This window comes from Ovis canadensis, chromosome 17 (assembly GCF_042477335.2).
Source record: "Ovis canadensis isolate MfBH-ARS-UI-01 breed Bighorn chromosome 17, ARS-UI_OviCan_v2, whole genome shotgun sequence".
Taxonomy (NCBI): domain Eukaryota; kingdom Metazoa; phylum Chordata; class Mammalia; order Artiodactyla; family Bovidae; genus Ovis; species Ovis canadensis.
In genome coordinates this window covers 37392109-37402929 of record NC_091261.1, presented here as the reverse complement: position 1 = coordinate 37402929, position 10821 = coordinate 37392109, and the positions used below count along the sequence as shown (strand labels likewise).

General features: G+C 41.0%; 1 pseudogene; it reads left to right on the top strand.

Moving 5' to 3' along the window:
- The first annotated feature begins 5067 nt into the window (after window positions 1-5067).
- On the top strand, window positions 5068-7466 carry LOC138422417 (transforming acidic coiled-coil-containing protein 3 pseudogene; annotated as a pseudogene).
- Window positions 7467-10821: the final 3355 nt, after the last annotated feature.

The window sequence follows — 10821 nt, the reverse complement described above, 5'->3', positions numbered from 1 at the left end:
CTACTGGAAAAATCACAGCTCTGACTATACAGACTTCCTTAGCAAAGTACTGTCTTTGCTTTTTGATACAGTGTCTAGATTTATCGTAGCTTTTCTTCCAAGGAGCAAATGTCTTTTAATTTCATGGCTGCAGTCACTGTCTGCAGTGATTTTGGAGCCCAAGAAAATAAAGTCTATCACTGTTTCCATTGTTTCCCCATCTATTTTCTATGAAGTGATGGGATTGGATACCATGATTTTCATTTTTTGAATGTCGAGTTTTAAGCCAGCTTTTTTCACTCTCCTCAATCACCTTCATCAAGAGCCTCTTTAGTTTCCCTTTGCTTTCTGCCATTAGGGTGGTGACATCTGCATATCTGAGGTTATTGATATTTCTCCCAACTATCTTGATTCCAGCTTATGTTTCATCCAGTTCAGCATTTTGCATGATGTACTCTGCATATGGGCTCCCCTTGTGGCTCAGCTGCTGAAGAATATGCCTGCAATGCAGGTGACCTGAGTTCAATCCCTGGATTGGGAAGATGCCCTGGAGAAGGGAAAGGCTATCCACTCCAGGATTCTGGCCTGGAGAATTCTGTGGACTGTATAGTCCATAGCTTTGCAAAGAGCTGAACATGACTGAGAAACTTTCACTTCACTCTGCATATAAGTTAAATAAGCAAGGTAACAATATGCAACCTTGTTGTACTCCTTTCCCAATTTTGAACCAGCCCATTGTTCCATGCCCAGTTCTAACTGTTGCCTCTTGACCTGCATACAGATTTGTCAGGAGGCAGATAAGGTGGTCTGGTATCCCCATATCTTTAAGAATTTTCCATAGTTTATTGTGATCCACACATTTAAAGGGTTTTGCATAGTCAATGAAGCAATTTTTTTTTTTTTTCCGGAACTCTCTTGCTTTTTTTTTATGATCCAACAGATGTTGACAATTTTATCTCTGGTTCCTCTGCCTGTTCTAAATCCAGTTTTAACATCTGGTAGTTCTTGATTCACATACTGTTGAAGCCTAGCTTGGAGAATTTTGAGCATCACTTTGCTAGCATGTGAGATGAGTGCAGTTGTGTGGTAGTTTGAACATTTTGGCATTGTCTTTCTTTGGGAATAGAAGGAAAACTGACCTTTTCCGGTCCTGCGGCCACTGCTAAGTTTTCCAAATTTGCTATAAGTCCTAACAGACAATTAAATATTCAATTATGGTTTGGTTTTAAATATATTATGAAACATAGCAGTTTAATAGAAGTACATATTAAGGATACTTGATGGAAATCAGTTTTTCAGGAAGGTTTAGCCAAATGAAGCTGTAATGGAAGCGCACACAGTCTAAAACGACAATATTGAAAGCATAGTGTGCTCAAAAAGAACACAAGATGAGAGTGGAAAATTCCTCTAAGAGGGTAAAATTTCGTGTGACTTAATCTTATGATGTGGTAGAAGATGAAGCTGTGTAAGGGAGGGCATGTTAAGCCAAGTTTAAAATTAATTATAAGCAGAAATAACTTCAAGCATGGGTGCATTATAATGACATTATATTGCAGAGTAATTATTCTGATTTGCAATTGAAAATTTATTTTGAGTGAAGTAGGTTTTGAAACAAAGAGAATATTGAAAGAGTGACTGAACAAATAAGAAAATGACTTCTCATTACCATGTACTCTATTTTTTAAAACTTGAAAAGCAGATTTTATTACATGTATAGTTGTACTTATTTTTCTGTAGTATTTTCCAGGTAATTAGGTACACTTTTGTTCCATTATTTTAAACAGCTACATAATATTTCATGTAATAAATGACTGGATTAAATTACTATACTATTGTGGTTACAAAAAACACTCAATATGTTAACACTGAATAAAAATTTAGATATGCAGGACAGTACTGTTAACTATAGGCACAACATTGCATAGCAGACCTCTATAACTTATTCATCTTGAATATTTGAAAACAACACTATGTTATTTTGAATAGCAATACTTTTCCCCACCCAAACCCCTGCCAACTACCATTTTATCCTGCTTCTATGAGTCTGAATAGCCTTTCACTTAGCCTTCTTTATGGTCCAGCTCTCACATCCATATATGACTGCTGGAAAAACCATAGCCTTGACTAGATGGACCTTTGTCAGCAAAGTGTTGTCTCTGCTTTTTAATATGCTGTCTAGGCTGGTCATAACTTTTCTTCCAAGGAGTAAGCCTCTTTTAATTTCATGGTTGCAGTCACCATCTGCAGTGATTTTGGAGCCCAGGAAGATAAAATCTGTCACTGTTTCCATTGTTTCCCTATCTGTTTTCCATGAAGTGGTGGAATTGGATGCCATGATCTTCATTTTGTGAGTGTTGAGTTTTAAGCCAGCTTATTTCAATCTCCTCTTTAACCTTAATCAAGAGGTTCTTCAGTTCTTCTTTACTTTCTGCCATTAGAGTGGTTTCATCTTCATATCTAAGGTTGTTGATACTTCTCCTGACACTCTTGATTCCATCTTGTGATTCACCCAGCCCAGCATGTCACATCATGTACTCTGCATTAAAGTTAAGTTTACAGAGTGACAATATACACCTTTGATGTATTCCTTTCCCAATATGAACCAGTCTGTTGTTCCATGTCTGGTTCTAACTGTTGCTTCTTGACCTGCATAGAGGTTTCTCAGGAAACAGATAAGGTGTGGAGGTAATGGACAGGGAGGCCTGGTGTGCTGCAATTCATGGGGTCACAGAGTCGGACAGAACTGAGTGACTGAACTGAACTGATTCCCATCTCAGAATTTTCCACAGTTTCCTGTGATCCACACAGTCAAAGGCTTTAGCACAGTCAATGAAACAAAAGTGGATTTTCTTTTTTTTCTGGAATTTCTTTGCTTTCTCTGTGATCCAATAGTAAGTTGATCTCTGGTTCCTCTGCCTTTTTCTAAATCCAGCTTGTACGTGTGGAATTTCTCAATTCACATAGTGCTGAAGGCTAGCTTGAAGGATTTTGAGCATGACCTTGCTAGCATGTGAAATGAGTGCAATTGTGCTGTAGCTTGAACATTCTTTGTCATTGCCTTTCTTTGAGATTGGAATGAAAACTGACCTTTTCCAGTCCTGTGGCCACTGCTGGAATCATGTAGAATTTGCCCTCTGTAACTGGCTTATTTCACTTAGTATGATGTTTTCCAAGTTCATCCAAGTTATTATATATTATAGGATTCCTCTTTTATAATGCTAAATTATATATTTAGCCACAATGGCAACCCACTCCAGTACTTTTGCCTGGAAAATCCCATGGACAGAGGAGCTGGTAGGCTGCAGCCCATGGGATCCCTAGGAGTCGGACATGACTGAGTGACTTCACTTTCACTTTTCACTTTCATGCATTGGAGAAGGAAATGGCAACCCACTCCAGTATTCTTGCCTGGAGAATCCCAGGGAGTGGGGAGCCTGGTGGGCTGCCGTCTATGGGTTCGCACAGAGTCAGACACTACTGAAGTGATTTAGCAGCAGCAGCATATATATGCACACACCTTGTATACACACACACACACAAATATATATGTATGTATATACTACACAGATATATAGTATATACACAGATATACTAAGATTGACTATTATTTAGGTGGTATACAAGTTCATTTTTAAAATAATTAATATCGAGCTGCTAATTTCAGCACATTCTACTTAACATTCATTAGTATTTAGGAAGTTTGACATCTGCAGTCTTGAAAGCTAGATTTATTGATTTATTTGGCTGAAAGTCCTGCATGCAAAATTATCAACTCCATATGCAAATAATGTAAAATCCGCATAAGATGGCTTGTTGCTTTGTTTTACATAATGTTGTTCCCTCCAATCTATTACTGTGTGAATTGCTTGAAGTGCGTGTGTGCTCAGTCTGCTCAGTCATGTCTGACTCTTTGTGACCCCATGGACTGTAGCCAACCAGGCTCCTCTGTGCATGGAATTTTCCAGACAAGAATACTTTAGTGTGCTGTCATACCCTCCTCCAGGGGATCTTCCTGACCCTGGGACTGAACCCACATCTCCTGCATTGGCAGGATTCTTTATCACTAAGCCACTTAGGAAGTCCCATTGTTTGAAATAATCAAACTTAATTGAAAATGTTAACATTTTTAAAAGTATTTGTTTTAGAACTCTTTTTGAGAATCTAAGTGACAAGGTCATTTTTGCTGAGTTTTTGCTAATAATGATAAATTTCTTTCTTGATAATTGATTACCTTGTTCACCTCTCAGTTTCTTAAGTTTTCAAAAGGTCATAACAAAGGGAAACCTGTAATTATAATAAAGGACAAAAATAAACAGAAAAATTAAGAATTGCACAAATAATTTGGGAATGCATAGAAGTTTAAAACTACTGAAAATTTCTCTTAGTCCTGAAAATAATAACATTGACATCTCAATTGTCTAATTTGACATTTCCAGGTTTTTTCTGTATGGATAAAATTGTCTAGATAGTTTCTTTACAAGTTCCATTATACTCAGTATTTTTTAAGTACATGTTATTTATGCACTATACACATTTAGAATAGTTACATATAAGAAATTCCATTTATTCAACACAATTTTGAGAAGTCTTCATGTCAAAGCATTTCCAGATCAGTGTATTATAGCATTCTCTAAAAAATAGAGAATGTTCCTGACACATTCATGAAAGTCCTTTAGGTGATAAATTATGGGTCTAGAATTCATCAGTGAGTATCTTACCTTTAAATTAGACACTGATAGACAAATCTACTCTAAAGAAAGAAGAGACTTGGCACCTAATTTTATTCCAAACTAAAAGATTTCTGAAGAAAAAAGAAACGAAACCACCCTAACAAAATTGAGGACATAATTACTTTTAAGGTCAATTTTGTAGACAGTCTCAAGGAATAATTTGAGTTGTATTTTAATCACCTATTGTTGAGGTATAGACGCTTTGTACTCCCCAAGGAGTTTCATGGATATCTTGAAGATATCATGTATCTTTTTGCTCTAAACTCAAATTTAAAGCAGTCTGTAAAATATTGATGTATGAAAAGAGCAATTGGAACTCGGCACCTCCCACCCTGGGCTCCAAGCGGCGGCCAGCAGAATGAGTCTGCATATCTTCAGTGACGAAAGTGTCACTGGTGACAAAAGCGCAGAAAATTGCGACTTCCTGTTTTCACCACCGGAACTTACCGGAAGATCATCTGTTCTCCGTCTGTCACAGAAAGAGAACGTGCCACCGAAAAGCACAGACAAAGCTGTGAAGGTGACTTTTCAGACTTCTCTGCGGGACCCATAGACACACAGGATCTTAAGTCCCAGCGTGGGCAGCAAGCTCGAAGCCTGTTTTGCTCTGGGTGACCCCATTGGATTAGAAAACTGCCATGAAGTCTGAACCCAGAAAGAGAATCAACAGTTCACCAAGGAAACAGACACCAAAACGACCCATGGAATTCTCCAGAAGCCAGTACTGGTCAATGCCGAGCCCCCTTCAGAGGACATGAGACCAGCCTCTGAAGACCAGCCTCCTGGTGGGCCCCCCTCAGCTTCCCTGATCAGCCTGGGTCCCTCAGGCTCTTCCCAGATACCAGAGAGTGTTGAAAACCCTGAGGCCTCCCGAGGACCAGCGCCCAGCAGCCCTGACTGCGCCGGGAAGAGCACGTCCACCCTCGGCCCTCGGAGGAGAGCATGCCCCTTGGCCCCACGGCTCCAGAACAGCCCTGCAGGGTGGTGTCCCAGGACGCAGCAGAGGACCTGCTCAGCTCTATTGGAGGGGGTCCCTGGTCCCCTCGCCGGGCCTGCCTCGCCCTCTGGTACCCACCCTGGAGAAAAACCCCTTGTGGACCTGCCTGAAGCGGCCCCAGCGGGCTCCATGGATGCCACCGGCCACGAGGACATGGCCCTGACCAGCCCAGGAGAGGCTGCAGGGGCCACACACCCCAGTGCTCAGAGGGAGGACCGTGGCCAGGCCACTGGCTCTCTGAGGAGTGAGCCCGTCTGGCTGGAGTTTGACTTTTCTGACGCCACCAGCAAAAGGTCCCCCCCAACCTTTGGAAGTGAGGGAAGGTCCTGGGTCTCAAGCCCCCTTCAAGGAGACCAGAGGCGAGGCCGGAAAAGGCCCCCCCGGAGGCAAGCAAGGGTTGCAAGCTCGCTCTCCATGAGTCCGATGGCCCGAGCTGGGACAAGCTAGACGACCCAGACTGTAACCCGGCCGCAGACAGTGGAGAGGCCTGCCCCCAGAGCACCTGCAGAGCGGCCAGGCCTCAGAGGCCTTGTGTCTGAGCTGGCAGGTGTGCTCAGATGACACACCTGGGACAAGGGCCCCAGCAAGAACACCAGGAGTGGGGGGGCAGGGGTGGGGTGGGGTGGTGGACCACAGGCTCTTCAGGGGGGTCAGCGCCCCTCGGCAGCCCAAGCAGTGAGCCACCGACTGCACCCACCAACCTCACGCCCCCCACTGAGAGAGAGCCGGAGCGCACCGTGGACCTGAGTAGGGAGCAGTTCTGGGACCCCATGGAAGTCCTAGGCACAGGGGACTCCAGGTGGACTACCTGGAGCAGTTTGGGACATTCTTGTTTAAAGAGTCAGCCCTGAGGAAGCAGTCACTACCTCAACTTCAACCCACTCCTGCAGGACAGTCCCCAGGGGCTGGCACCCAGCAGCAGCAGCAGGCCGCCTGAAGGGCCACAGGGCCCACCTGTCCCGAGCATGGGCCTCTGGCCTCCGAGGAGAGCCCTGGGCTCACACAGATGGTGGGTGGCTTCTCTCCCGGTCTCTGTGCTCACAGTGTGGAGGTACCTTCCTCTGGAAGCCCCCAGAGGCCCAGCTGCTTGACCTGGACTTCCCAGGAGCCCAGGGCGGCTGGCCTGGCTCCGTGTGACCTCGGGCCCGGGGCTCCACTGCTGCCTGTGGGGCCGATCGTGGACGTGCTGCAGTATAGCCAGAAGAACCTGGACTCGGCGGTGGAGGCCACGCAGAAAGAGAACGAGGTGCTGCGGGGCAAGTGCGCAGCGCTGCAGGAGAGGCTTCTGGAGATGGGGAAGATCATGGACAGCTTTGAGGGGACTGTCTACCAGGTGATGGAGGAGTCTCAGAAACAGAAGGAGCTTGCCAAGGCCGAAATGCAGAAGGTCCTGAAGGAGAAGGTACAACTGATGGCCGACTTGCACTCCATGGAAAAGTCGTTCTCCGACCTCTTCAAGCGGTTTGAGAAACAGAAGAACAAAGAGTCGCTGAAGAAGTGTGTCGAGGATTAGATAGAGAGGGTGGAGGAGGCTCAGAAGTACCAGGCGCTGAAGGCGCAGGCGGAGGAGAAGCTCCAGCAAGCAAGCGAGGAGATCGCCCAGGAAGGCCCAGACAGACCCTCTGGTGCTGCAGGTGGTCCTGAGGAAGGAGCAGATGTGTGTCCACTCTCTGAAGAAGGTGGTGGAGCAGAAGACTAAAGAGAATGATGAGCTGACCAGGATCTGTGACGACCTCATTTCCAAGAGGAAGAGACTCTGACGTGACAGCCCCGAACTTGCCGTCTTCCCTTTGTGTGTGTGTCTGTCTAGGTTTTTCTTCTTTGCCTGTGTCTGTCTGTCTGTCTAGGTTTTTCTTCTCTATTGACATCAATTCTTTTTTCAATTCGTTTTTAACCTAGGTTGCTTTAGGAAAAAATCTAAATAAAGTTTCTCTTAAATCTAAAAAAATAAAAAATAAAAGAGCAATTGTTAATTACTCTTAGGTTATTCTCTTTTTTTTTTTGGTCTAATTTCTACTTTTAGTTAAAAAAAAACTCTCAGTTCTTGAATATGGTGTGAATTTTTTGGTATTTGGTTTTGTCTTCACATGTCAATCTGATTTTTTTCCTTCATATTTTCTTCAAATTTAATTTTATATATATTCACATAGACTCATATTTGCCATCAATTAACTCTGCCTGGCCATTCTGAGGTAAATAATACAGGTTCTATATATAAATGTCAAAATACTTCTATTATTTTTTCCTCTCTCCTTTGACAAATCCCCTATGTCCTAATAGTAGAATTAAACACTTTATTTACCCTTGTCACTTTCTCAACATGATTCTTATTTCAAAGCAGTTAACTCCTACCCCTAGAATTAAAACTGAATGCCTAGTGCAGAGTACAATATAATTGACAAGCAAGCTTTTCCAGATGCTTTCTGAGACTAAGTATGAGCTTCCATTAATGTAGTACTTAGCTTAATAGTTTTGAGAATTCTAACTCTGGTTCTTGTGAATACTTCAATAAAAATATAATACTATCTCTTCTCCAATTCATTCCATCCATTTCTTTTCTAATTATAATTAAAATTACTATATCAAAATTCATCACCAATTACAAGAAAATGCATATCTGAAAATTTTCTTAGTGTACAATAAGATGTGTGGAGAACAAATCAATCTTGAATTCCCTGAGTCTGACCTCATATTGATTAGCCTGACTACTATTGTCTTTCTTTCCTTTGATGAACTTACCCTCTGAAAGTACTGCTAACAATAGCATTAACATATTCATAATTCTAAAAATTTAAGATTATATATTCATTTATTCTCTATTTTCCTTCTGATAGTAATTTGTTCATTATATTATTGCATTTTTACAATTACCACATTCTCATGATTATAACACAGTTTCTGATGCCACTTGTATTTTGATTGTTCTTTCTGTTAACAAATTGATCCATTTTACAAACCTCTATAGTCCAGTCTTTGTATTAGGAAAGGGATATAGAGACAAATAAGGTGGCTCAGAGGTTAAAGCATCTGCCTGGAATGCAGGAGATCCGGGTTTAATCCCTGGGTTGGGAAGATCCCCCTGGAGAAGGAAATGGCAACCCACTCCAGTACTCTTGCCTGGAGAATCCCATGGAGGGAGGAGTCTGGTAGGCTACAGTCCATGGGGTTGCAAAGAGTCAGACACAACTGAGCGACTTCACTTCACTTTCACTAAGGTGTAATCTCTGTCATCAGAGAACTGAGACTGGTTAAGTGATTAATAAGAAATCAGTAATTAGATAATTGTAACATTATTTTGATTTTCCTGCTGCACTCAGATTCTTTTACTTTAAAACATTTAAATTATTAAATTAGGTCAAAGTGTTGCACAATGTTTCAAAAACTTGAGGATATAATTGCATTCTCATCAACTGCATGTTAAGTATTACTATAATGTAATGGACTATCTCTGGGTCATGCTAAAATATTTTTATGGTGATATCATTAATAAAATGTATACCAAGTTTTCTCTAATTTTACATCCCACTATTATTTAAATATGAGCAATATATTAACACACTCTCTTGGATATTTTACTTGGAAAATGATATTTTAGATTTTTTTATTGTATTAATTTTGTTCTAAAAAAGATATCCCATAGTTTATTAACACTGTTATAAAAATGTATTCTCTCATCTAGCCAAGATGGAGTAACCACTACAGGAATATATATTCAGTAAAAATGAATATAAAAATTGGGGAAAATACTTAAGACAACTATTTTTCAAAGTTATTTAACAGGCGGTGTTGGAATTTTATGTCTGAAAGAGGAGGGAAGTAATACATGTTAAGCAACCTATGAATGTTGGCTTTATAGTTGACTTTACCCTTCAGATTTTTAGTTTAGGGATGGAAAACAGTGGTATCTCTGAGCTGGAAAAGTAGAACTTGGAGTTCAGGGCCAGTGGAGTACCTGTAGTTTGTGACATTAGGTTATTATTAAACAGGATCCTACTCAGGAAAGGAGCTCCAAATATTGACTTTAAGGATCCTTTCTATTTCTGACTGAATAGTAAGATGATGTATGCAAAGCAGTCTTCCATGAGGTTTTACAGAGGACTGTTACTGGGGAGTAGGGGCCCAGATGAAGTGCTTAGAGGTCAAAAAGTACTGGCAGAAATGGGATTTTTGATGAAACAAAATGCAGAGACCTCACTTGAATAATGCAGGCTCTCAATGGAGATTCCAGATAATACCAAGTTTTAAATAAGATTATTTTCGAAAGAGTGAAACAATGTAAACTGCGGACTTTGGATGATAATGATGTGTCAATATAGTATAGTTTCATCAGTTGTAAAATTGAAGGAAGATGTTGCTAATGCTTGAGTAGTTGCATGTGTGGTTTAGGGAGTACATGAGAAATTTCTATACCTTCCTCTCAGTGTTTCTGTGAACCTATATTTGCTCTGAAAAAGTAAAGGCCTGAACACCAAGAACGTGATAGCAGTGATGGCACATGACTTCCAAAGTTATATCATAAAATGTTATATAGGACTTCTACCTGGCTTCTTCTGTCTTGTGGCACTTATCTTTGAATCCAGGTATTGTGCTCTAAGGAAACCCAAACTACCTCTATAATCAGAGACCCTTTGAAGAATGAAAACTGAGGCCCCTATTTAACAGTCGCTGTCAACAACTAGACAAGCGAGTGCCTGAACCTTTAACAATTCCAGTACTTGGTCTTTGATTCTCTAACCTGAGGCCATAGAGACAATAGAACTTATACAAGAAATCCCCACTTTGTCCTTTTCAATGTTCTGATTTATGGTGACAATGTATGGCTATTTAGTGACAATAAATTTGGTGATAATCTATTACAATACCACAAAGATTCCATCTTTGTTCTGACCATTGTCATTGTCAAATTTACTTCTTTAATGACCCATCTTAAGTTCCATTTTCCAACAATAAAATAATTAACCAACTTACAACATCAGAATGTTTGTCATTTTCTTGCTTCATTGTACATATCTCTTCATTGTAAATACCTCATTGGATTCAGTTATCTGCACTTATGTAGCTTATTAAATCTGTGGGAAAAAAAACCAAAAACTCAACCATGCTGACTGATCTCAC